The sequence below is a fragment of the Triticum dicoccoides genome, chromosome 4A, assembly GCF_002162155.2.
Source record: "Triticum dicoccoides isolate Atlit2015 ecotype Zavitan chromosome 4A, WEW_v2.0, whole genome shotgun sequence".
Classification (NCBI taxonomy): domain Eukaryota; kingdom Viridiplantae; phylum Streptophyta; class Magnoliopsida; order Poales; family Poaceae; genus Triticum; species Triticum dicoccoides.
The window spans coordinates 542,067,734-542,079,824 of NC_041386.1; positions in this window are offsets into that span (position 1 = coordinate 542,067,734).

Sequence of the window (12,091 nt, forward strand, 5' to 3'; positions counted from 1 at the left end):
AAATAGTTTGGTGATAAGATAATTTGTAACGAGCAACAAGTAACAAAAGTAAATATGGTGCAGCAAGGTGGCCCAATCCTTTTTGTAGCAAAGGACAAGCCTGGACAAACTCTTATATGACGTAAAGCGCTCCCGAGGACACATGGGAATATCGTCAAGCTAGTTTTCATCACGTTCATATGATTCGCGTTCGGTACTTTGATAATTTGGTATGTGGGTGGACCGGTGCCATCCCACTTATGATTAACCTCTATTGTAAGCATCCGCAACTACAACAAAAGTATTAAGGTAAACCTAACCATAGCATGAAACATATGGATCCAAATCAGCCCCTTACGAAGCAACGGATAAACTAGGGTTTAAGCTTCTGTCACTCTAGCAACCCATCATCTACTTATTACTCCCCAATGCCTTCTTCTAGGCCCAAATAATGGTGAAGTGTCATGTAGTCGACGTTCACATAACACCACTAGAGGGGAGACAACATACATCTCATCAAAATATCAAACGAATACCAAATTCACATGACTACTAATAGCAAGACTTCTCCCATGTCCTCAGGAACAAAAGTAACTACTCACAAAGCATAAACATGTTCATAATCAGAGGGGTATTAATATGCATATAGGATCTGAACATATGATCTTCCACCAATTAAACCAACTAGCATCAACTACAAGGAGTAATTAACACTACTAGCAACCTACTAGCACCAATCCCGGACTTGAAGACAAGAATTGGATACAAGAGATAAACTAGGGTTTTGAGATGAGATGGTGCTGATGAAGATGTTGATGGAGATTGCCCTCTCCCGATGAGAGGAGCATTGGTGATGACGATGGTGATGATTTCCCCCTCCCGGAGGGAAGTTTCCCCGGCAGAACAGCTCCACCAGAGCCCTAGATTGGTTCCGCCAAGGTTCCGCCTCGTGGCGGCGGAGTTTCGTCCAAGAAGATGGCTTATGATTTTTTTTCCCATCGAAAGACTCCATATAGCAGAAGATGGCGATCGGAGGTCCACCAGGGGGCCCACGAAGCTTGGGGGAGTGCCCCGGTACCGTATCGCCCCCCACCCTCGTGGGAAGGGTGTGGCCCCCTGGTGAAGTTCTTGCTCTCAGTATTTTTTATATATTTGGAAAACATCTTCCGTGAAGTTTCAGGACTTTTGGAGTTGTGCAGAATAGGTCTCTAATATTTGCTCCTTTTCCAGCCTAGAATCCCAACTGCCGGCGTTCTCCCTCTTTATGTAAACCTTGTAAAATAAGAGAGAATAGGCATAAGTATTGTGACATAATGTGTAATAACAGCCCATAATGCAATAAATATTGATATAAGAGCATGATGCAAAATGGACGTATCAACTCCCCCAAACTTAGACCTCGTTTGTCGTCAAGCGAAAAGCCGAAATCGAAAAATATGTCCACTTGTTTAGAGATAGAGGTGTCGATAAAAATAAAATACGGATATGAGGGCATCATGGTCATTCTTAGAACAACAACTTATATAATTCTTGTCATATAATATCTAATGCTAGAGTAATAATTCAATCACAATATCAAGTATGAATCCTAAACTTCATTGAAAACTAACAAACTACAATCTCAGTCATTGAAGCAATTGCAATTTATCATAACATAGGAAAGAGTCAATGTATAAGAGCTTTTCAGCAAGTCCACATACTCAACTATCATATAATCTTCCACAATTGCTGACACTCACGCAATACTTATGGGTATGGAGTTTTAATCGGACATAGAGAAAGATAGGGGCTTATAGTTTTGCCTCCCAACATTTTACCTCAAGGGTAATGTCAACAGTAATAGTTCATGAAAACTCACATCCAATTAGCCATATATACCAGGATCTTTCCAACATATTGTGCTTGCCAAAGGAAAAAGTGTAAAAAGGAAGGGTGAAAATCACCATGACTCTTATGCAAGGTAGGAGATAAAAGTAAAAGATAGGCCCTTCGCAGAGGGAAGCAGAGGTTGTCATGCGCTTTTATGGTTGGATGCACAAAATCTTAATGCGAAAGAACGTCACTTTATATTGCCACTTGTGATATGGACCTTTATTATGCAGTCTGTCGCTTTTATTACTTCCATATCACACGCTCGTATAAAGCTTATTTCCTCCACACCAATCAATCATACATATTTAGAGAGCAATTTTTATTGCTTGCACCGATGACAACTTACTTGATGGATCTTACTCAATCCATAGGTAGATATGGTGGACTCTTATGGCAAGACTGGTTTAAGGGTATTTGGAAGCACAAGTAGTATCTCTACTTGGTGCAATGAATTTGGCTAGCATGGGGGGGAAAGGCAAGCTCATCATGTTGGAAGATCCAAGACAATATACTTTATCTCAGATGTAAGAAAACATAACCCATTACGTTGTCTTCCTTGTCCAATGTCAACTCTTTAGCATGTCATATTTTAATGAGTGCTCACAATCATAAAAGATGTCCAAGATAGTATATTTATATGTGAAGAACTCTCTTTCTTTATTACTTCCTATTAATTGCAACGATGACCAAAACTATGTTTGTCAACTCTCAACAACTTTTATTCATCATACTCTTTCTATGTGAGCTCATTACTCTCCATAAGAATCATATGATCTCTTTGTTTCTTTTTATTTCTTTCTCTTTTCTTTTATTCCTTTAGGATCATGGCAAAATAATCAAGCCCTTGACTCAACACTAATCTTTATTATATAGCTCACGAACTCGATTACATAGAAGAATAATAAAGCAAAACTCACAACTAAATCATACTAAGAACTTTTATTCTACTAGATTAAGATATTATCAAAAGGATCGAACTAAGAAAAACGGTAAAGATAAAAGTGATGGTGATATGATACCGGGGCACTCCCCCAAGCTTGGCAGTTGCCAAGTGGAGTGCCCATACCAGATACTCAATTCTTCTTTGTTGGTGAAGAAGGTGGAGTTGTTGATGATGGATAGTCGCACATCGAGCGTAGGAGGTCTTCTAACTTGCGGATAATGCCCTTGAGTGCGATGATATGCTCCTTCAACAAATTATTTTCACGTGTGAGATACTTATTTTGTATACGAGCCAACTCAACCATCTTGAAAGCTTCGATTTCTGTTGGGGTAAGAAGATTGTGATCTAGTTGAAGGGTGTCTTCTGTTGCTGGAACTTGGTCCTCCATGGACTTCTTGATCCCTTCATCCTTGTTGATCTCCATAGGTTCTTCTCTCTTCAGCTCTATCTTCATTAGCCAAGCATCGTCGCCCTCATGGTTGGAGGAGGAGGGAGACGACATAGTGCCTGGCCTTGACAACCCTGACATAAACAGCTCGAAACAAAGACAAGAGATTATTGCGTGATACGGGAGTCAAAACCCCTGGGAGATTATATAATAAATTTTTACCAACCAAAATATGTGTCGTGTACGAAAACAGTGTTCGGAGAGCACACGAGGTGCCCACGAGGTAGGGGGTGCACCAAGGGGGTAGGGCGCGCCCTCCACCCTCGTGGAGCCCTCGTGTCCTTCCCGGACTGCTTCTTATTTTTCTATTTTTCTAAATATTCCAAAACGGAGAAATATTGCCTTAAAAACTGTTTTGGAGTCGGTTTGCTTACCGTACCACATACCTATTCCTTTTCGGAGTCTGAAACGTTCCGAAAAGTGTCCCTTATGTATTCCTCCGGTGTTACGGTTTCGATAACATTGGTTTCAACATTTATGGGATTACCTAAGATATAATGTTTGATTCTTTGACTGTTCACCACCTTCGGATTTGTGCCTTCGAAGTTGTTGATTTTTATGGCTCCGGAACGGTAGACCTCCTCGATAACGTAAGGACCTTCCCATTTAGAGAGAAGCTTTCCTGCAAAAAATCTTAAACGAGAGTTGTATAGCAATACATAATCACCTGCATTAAACTCACACTTTTGTATCCTTTTGTCATGCCATCTTTTAACTTTTTCTTCAAACAACTTGGCATTTTTGTAAGCTTGGGTTCTCCATTCATCAAGTGAGCTAATATCAAATAACCTCTTCTCATCGGCAAGTTTAAAATCATAATTAAGTTCTTTAATAGCCCAATAAGCCTTGTGTTCTAGTTCGAGAGGTAAGTGGCATGCTTTTCCATAAACCATTTTATATGGAGACATACCCATAGGATTTTTATATGCAATTCTATAAGCCCATAATGCATCATCAAGTTTCTTGGACCAATTCTTTCTAGATCTATTAACAGTCTTTTGCAAAATTAATTTGAGTTCTCTATTACTCAATTCTACTTGACCACTAGACTGTGGGTGATAAAGGGATGCAATTCTATGATTAACATCATATTTAGCAAGCATTTTACGGAAAGCACCATGAATAAAATGTGAACCACCATCAGACATTAAATATCTAGGGACTCCAAATCTTGGAAAAATAACTTCTTTAAGCATTTTAATAGAAGTGTTATGATCAGCACTACTAGTTGGAATAGCTTCTACCCACTTAGTAACGTAATCAACAGCAACTAAAATATGGGTATAACCATTAGAGGAAGGAAAAGGTCCCATATAGTCAAAGCCCAAGCTTACGAAAATGCCCCAAACATCAAATGGTTCAATAACAAGTGAATAATTCATAGCCATTTCTTGACGTCTACTGATATTACCAATTCTTTGACATTCATCACAAGATAAGACAAACTTACGGGCATCCTTGAAGAGAGTAGGCTAATAAAAACCAGATTGCAGTACCTTATGTGCAGTTCTATCTCCAGCATGTTGTCCTCCATAAGCTTCGGAGTGACACTTGCGTAGGATCTGTTCCTGTTCATGCTCAGGTACACAATGTCTAATAACACCATCTACTCCTTCTTTATAAAGATGTGGGTCATCCCAAAAGTAATGTCTCAAATCATAGAAGAACTTTTTCTTTTGCTGGTATGTCAAACTATGTGGTATAAATTTAGCAACAATGTAATTAGCATAATCCGCATACCATGGAGCAGAATGAGAAGCATTTATGACATTTAGTTGCTCATCAGGGAAGCTATCATCAATAGGTAGTGGTTCATCAAGCACATTTTCTAACCTACCCAAGTTGTCTGTAACGGGGTTCTCAGCTCCTTTTCTATCAACAATATGCAAATCAAATTCTTGTAGCAAGAGAACCCATCTAATAAGTCTAGGTTTAGCATCTTTATTTTCCATAAGATATTTAATAGCAGCATGATCAGTGTGAATAGTTACTTTAGAATCAACAATATAAGTGAGGGAGTCCTGGATTAGGGGGTCTCCGGACAGCCGGACTATATCCTTTGGCTGGACTGTTGGACTATGAAGATACAAGATTGAAGACTTCATCTCGTGTCCGGATAGGACTCTACTTGGCGTGGAAGGAAAGCTAGGCAGTACGGATATGTATATCTCCTCCTTTGTAACCGACCTTGTGTAACCCTAGACCCCTTCGGTGTCTATATAAATCGGAGGGTTTTAGTCCGTAGGACAACATACAATCATACCATAGGCTAGCTTCTAGGGTTTAGCCTCTCTGATCTCGTGGTAGATCAACTCTTGTAATACTCATATCATCAAGAATAAATCAAGCAGGACGTAGGGTTTTACCTCCATCAAGAGGGCCCGAACCTGGGTAAAACATCGTGTCCCCTGCCTCCTGTTACCATCCGCCTTAGACGCACAGTTCGGGACCCCCTACCCGAGATCCGCCGGTTTTGACACCGACATCGGTGCTTTCATCGAGAGTTCCTCTGTGTCGTCGTCGTTAGGCTTGATGGCTCCTACGATAATCGATAGCGATGCAGTCCAGGGTGAGATTTTTCTCCCCGGACAAATCTTTGTGTTCGGCGGCTTCGCACTGCGGGCCAACTCGCTTGGCCATCTGGAGCAGATTGAAAGTTACGCCCCTGGCCACCAGATCAGGTTTGGAAGCTAAAACTACATGGTCGATATCCGCGGAGACTTGATCTTCGACGGATTCGAGCCCCTGCCTTATGCGCCACGCGGTCACGATGAGTATGATTTAGCTCTACCATCAGACCGTATTCAGGAGATCGCACCGGCAGCCGCTCCGACCCTCAATTCGGAGCCAGTTTCGCCATCCGTGGACGGGTGGATAGACCCCGTCACGGAGGCCGTACCATCTGCGGCGATCGAGCCGAATATCGACCTTACCCTTCACAAGAGCCATGTTGCCAAACTGTCGGATCCTTCTCTGGCCACTGACTCCGAACCGCCTGTGCCCGTTCCTATCGAATCCGATTGGGCGCCGATCATGGAGTTTACTTCCGCGGATATTTTTCAGCACTCGCCCTTCGGCGACATACTGAACTCATTAAGGTCTCTTTCCTTATCAGAAGGATCCTTGCCGAACTACGTCCGGCAGGATTGGGATGCGGATGACGAAGAAATTCGCCGCCCACCCACCACCCACTTAGTAGCCACTGTCGATGACTTAACCGACATGCTCGACTTTGACTCCAAAGACATCGATGGTACGGACGATGATGCGGGAGTCGAAGAGGAACCACTGCCCATAGGGCACTGGACAGCCACCTCATCATACGATATATACATGGTGGACACACCCAAAGAAGGCAATGGCAACGAGATAACGAAGGATGACCCCTCCAAGAAGCAATCCAAGCGCCGGCGTCGGCGGCGCCGCTCTAAGTCCCGCCAGGGCAAAAGTGGTGATACCGGCACTGAGATAATAGCACTCCAGACAGTGCCGAAAACAACAACAATCCCCTCCGGCAAGACTTAGAACAGGAGGATGGAGGAGCCAGCCCTCCTGAGAGAGTGGCAGATGGAGAGGCGGAGGATGATAATTACATGCCCCCCTCTGAAGACGAGGCAAGCCTCGGCAATGACGAATTCACCGTGCCACAGGATCCCGTCGAACAAGAATGCTTCAAGCGCCGGCTTATAGCCATGGCAAATAGCCTTAAGAAAAAGTAGCAGCAGCTTCAAGCTGATCAAGATTTGCTAGTTGACAGATGGACTGAAGTCCTGGCGGCCAAAGAGTATAAACTCAAACGCCCCTCCAAGAGTTACCCAAAATGCAGGTTGCTACCCCGACTGGAGGAGGAAGCACCAAAACCTACATCCCCGGCGTATGACGCGGCTGATCGGCCACCTCGTGGCTGCGACAGAGAGACATTCCAGCCAAAAGCTCAGCCCGCACCCCGACGTCATTCAAATAAAAAGGCATGGGGAAATACGCCAGACCTGCGAGACATATTGGAGGACAAAGCAAAACATGCAAGATCGATCTATGGATCACGAGGGCGCGCCACTATGCGAGACGATAATCGTCACGCCAGATACATTAAAAGTAAGTCCGGCCGGGCCGAACACAGCGGGCAAGACTCATTCGAGCTGCGTCGCGATATAGCCCAGTACAGAGGCGCTGCACACCCCTTATGCTTCACAGACAAAGTAATGGATCATCAAATCCTAGAGGGTTTCAAACCCGTAAATATAGAATCATACGACGGCACAACAGATCCTGCGGTATGGATCGAGGATTTCCTCCTGCACATTCACATGGCCTGCGGTGATGACCTACACGCCATCAAATACCTCCCACTCAAACTCAAAGGACCAGCTCGGCATTGGCTCAACAGCTTGCCAGCAGAGTCCATTAGCTGTTGGGAAGATCTGGAAGCCGCATTCCTCGACAACTTTCAGGGCACTTACGTGCGACCACCAGATGCCGATGACTTAAGCCACATAATTCAGCAGCCAGAGGAATCGGCCAGGCAATTCTGGACACGGTTCCTAACAAAGAAAAATCAAATCGTCGATTGTCCGGATGCATAGGCCCTAGCAGCTTTCAAGCACAACATCCGCGACGAGTGGCTAGCCCGGCACCTTGGTCAGGAAAAGCCAAAATCTATGGCAGCCCTCATGACACTCATGACCCGCTTTTGCGTGGGAGAAGATAGCTGGCTGGCTCGCAGTAATAATATATCAAAGAACCATGGTACTTCGGATACCAAGGACAGCAATGGCAGGTCACGTCGCAACAAGCATAAGCGCCACATTAACAGCGACAATACCGAGGATACGACAGTCAATGCTGGATTCAAAGGCTCTAAACCCGGTCAGCGGAAAAAGCCATTCAAAAGAAGCACTTCGGGCCCATCCAGTTTGGACCGTATACTCGATCGCTCGTGTCAAATACACGGCACCGCCGATAAGCCATCCAACCACATCAACAGGGACTGTTGGGTGTTCAAGCAGGCCGGCAAGTTAAATGTCAAAAACAAAGATAAGGGGTCACATAGCGATGACGAGGAGGAGCCCCGGCAGCCGAACACCGGAGGACAGAAGAGGTTCCCCCCACAAGTGCGGACGGTGAACATGATATACGCAACCCACATCCCCAAGAGGGAGCGGAAGTGTGCGCTCAGGGACGTATATGCGTTGGAGCCAGTCGCCCCCAAGTTTAACCCATGGTCCTCCTGTCCGATCACCTACGATCGCAGGGACCACCCCACTAGCATCCGTCATGGCGGATTCGCCGCATTGGTCCTAGACCCAATCACTGACGGATTTCACCTCACTCGAGTCCTAATGGACGGCGGCAGCAGCCTGAACCTGCTTTATCAGGACATAGTGCGCAAAATGGGTATAGACCCCTCAAGGATCAAACCCACTAAAACGACCTTTAAAGGCATCATACCAGGTGTAGAGGCCCATTGCACAGGCTCAGTAACACTGGAAGTGGTCTTCAGATCTCCGGATAACTTCCGAAGCAAAGAATTAATCTTCGACATAGTCCCGTTTCGCAGTGGCTACCATGCACTGCTCGGGCGAACCACATTTGCAAGATTCAATGCGGTACCGCATTATGCATATCTCAAGCTCAAGATGCCAGGACCTCGGGGGGTCATCACAGTCAATGGAAACACAGAGCGCTCTCTCCGCACAGAGGAGCACACTGCGGCCATCGCAGCAGAAGCGCAAAGCAGCCTCTTAAGGCAATCCACTAGTTCGGTGATTAAGGACCCGGACAACTTCAAGCGCGCCCGGAGTAATTGGCAACTGGACCGCCTGACACGTCTCGATCTCGCATAGCAATGCGGCCCCCACCCCGGCCCCAGCCAAATGGCGAAATTCATGCCATGTGTACATAATTACGCATTAAAAATACCATGGGCACAGGCGGGGAGGGGGGCACAACTACGACACGCCCCAATACACGGCTTAAACCGCACTAGGGGCTTCCCGCTTTGTTATTTTTCTCTTTCAGGACTTTAATCTCTGGAAACCCTGTCCGGCAGCATGATTGCCGAACACAAGATGCAGCAACCAAGGAGGTAGAAAGCTACGTCACACCACGAAACTCCCAGGTGGACGAGTGAAATATTTGCTTTAATACTATTCCTCAGCTTGCCCTTGGAAGGGACATGTCAAACAGTCCTACTTTTTTCTTATCGCACTACTTGTATCATTCTGCTTTAATGCACCTTTTTGAATAAACAATGCATAGCATTAAGACTATTATTGCATTCCTCCTTTTTATATATATGTTCATTCACGACATCTAGCACCCGTACACTCTGGTACGGCCAATACGCTAGGGGCTTAAGCATACCCCATAATACGGCATGAGAAGTCCAAACACTTTCGACAGTGCGGCACCCCGAACTTATAGCATTATATGCATTAGCTCCGAATCATGTCTTGGGTCAATAGTTGGGTTTGCCCGACTCCCATGTTTTGGTACCTTACGTTCCGCTATATCGGCTAAGGTAGCACTGGGAGAACTACTTGTGCCCCGGTTCTGCTGGGCTAAGCACCTCAGTAGAGAAAGCTAAAACTGACTATCATGATAAGGCGAGAGACTGGTCTCTGTTCGAGAGGTTTCAAGTCCTTAAAGACTTATACCGCTTAGAGCGACAAGTCAGTCCTGTCCGGCTTAAGGCATGTATCGCGCCCCAAATTCGGCCTTCCAAATACTAGGGGCTTCGCCGAAATTTAAAATTATAGAATTCTATGGCTAAGTGAGAGTGATAACGCATTATGGTCCGATTGCCTTGTTCGTTGTGCTGAGCACCTCCCTCGAAGGACCCAACAATGGGAACAAGAGTGCTCAGGTTTATCCCGAACACCCCAGCACTTGTGGCATGGGAACAGAAGCCGACGACTAGCCATCTCTCAGATTTGATAAACAGCCGAACAAAAGGTAATATTTTAAATTCAGACAAGCATTGCATAGCGCATATGAACAAGTTTTCATAATAGAGGATCACGCGAGCAAGTTTAATCAAATATTACATCTTTCGTACACTCGTCCACTACGAGACGGGCACCCTTCAGGACACCCTCATAGTACATCTCGGGGTGGCGATGCTGCTTGCCTTGCGGCGGCCTTTCCTTCACCAGCTTCACGGCGTCCATCTTGGCCCATTGCACTTTCACACGGGCGAAAGCCTGGCGTGCACCTTCGATGCAGACGGACCGCTTGATGACTTCAAGCCGTGGGCAGGCATCCACAAGCCGCCTCACCAGGCTGAAGTAGCTGTTGGGAAGGGCGTCGCCAGGCCACATCCGGACTATAAAGCCCTGCATGGCCTGTTCGGCCGCCTTGTGCAGCTCGACCAGTTGCTTCAGCTAGTCGCTCAAAGGCATCAGGTGTTCGGTCCCATTATACTGAGACCAGAACAGCTTCTCTGTTGAGCTTCCCTCCTCGGCCTGATAAAACTGTGCGGCATCCAACACGCTGCGGGGCAAATCTGCGAATGCTCCTGGAGAGCTCCGGATTCGGATAAGTAACAAGTAATTCACTTTCACATGCTTGCTTTGCATATAGAATGCCTTACCCGCCGCTATCTTCTTCATCACATCAATCTCCTGGAGGGCCTTCTGTGCTTCGGCCTTGGCACTCTTTGCACTTTCAAGGGCGGTGGCAAGCTCGGACTCTCGCGTCTTCAAGTCAAGCTCCAACGCCTCGTGCTTCGTCACGAGAGCATGGAGCTCTTGCTGCACCTCGCCCACCCATGCCTCATGCCTTTCCCGCTCTATGCGCTCCTTGGCCGCTTTGTTTTCGGCCTCGGATAGCGCTTGCTTCAGGGTTGCCACCTCGTTCGTGGCCCCTGGCAAATTTACGATGATCCTATCATTTTGCAATCGCATTATTTTTATATATATCCATAGACTAGGTACTACTTACCTTTGTTATCCTCGATCTGCCTCTTGGCAAGGTCAAGCTCTTACTTTGTTATCGAGGTCCTGCTTCAGTGCGGCGACCTCCGCAGTCAGTGCGGCAGAGGCCAGCAGCGAAGCCTGCATACGCATATTGACATACTTATATTAGACTCATGCGATATTGTTTGATCCTCTGTTCGGCTTTTCTTTGTGAACACCGAACAGAGCATCAGGGGATACGGTCTATGCGGTAATATTTTTCCTATATACTTACCTCAAAGCCTGTCAAAAAGCTGGCACAGGCTTCAGTCAGTCCGCTCTTGGCGGACTGAACCTTCTAGATCACCACACTCATAATAGTGCGGTGCTCTTCGTCAATGGAAGCATTGCGAAGCACTCCCAGCAGAGTGTCTGGTGCCTCTGGATGGACAGAGGTCACCGGCACAGGTGTCTTGCCCCTTTTGGAAGGAGGCCGCCTGCCTGAGTCCCGAACCACTGGAGGTTCCGGCGCAGTGTTCGGCTGAGGGCCGAACTCGGAGCCCTCGGGAGCCTTGCTCCATCTGCTCCCGGAATCCGGGAGGTCGCCTCGAGGCACCTCCGGGACTGTCTCCCCTCGACCTGGTGCCTCTTGAGACAATACCTCGGCGTTGTCCATAGGGCAAGGGGAGGTGGCAGTCGGAAGTGGATCGCTATCCATATCCGACGAGCCCAAGGAGCCGTCCGACGATACGTCGATACGGGCTTGTGGCGGTCTGCATAATCATAATTCGGCATTAGGAGAAGCGGTACGACAAAGGTATGCTATGAATTACTCTGGAATCCGAATCTTACGACTTCGCCAGGGGCTTGGCCCTGAGAAACCACTCGTCTTCGCATTCAGCGGTGGTGGTGGAGTAGTCCGGAAGGAGGGTCCTTCCCTTCTTGGACCCTTCG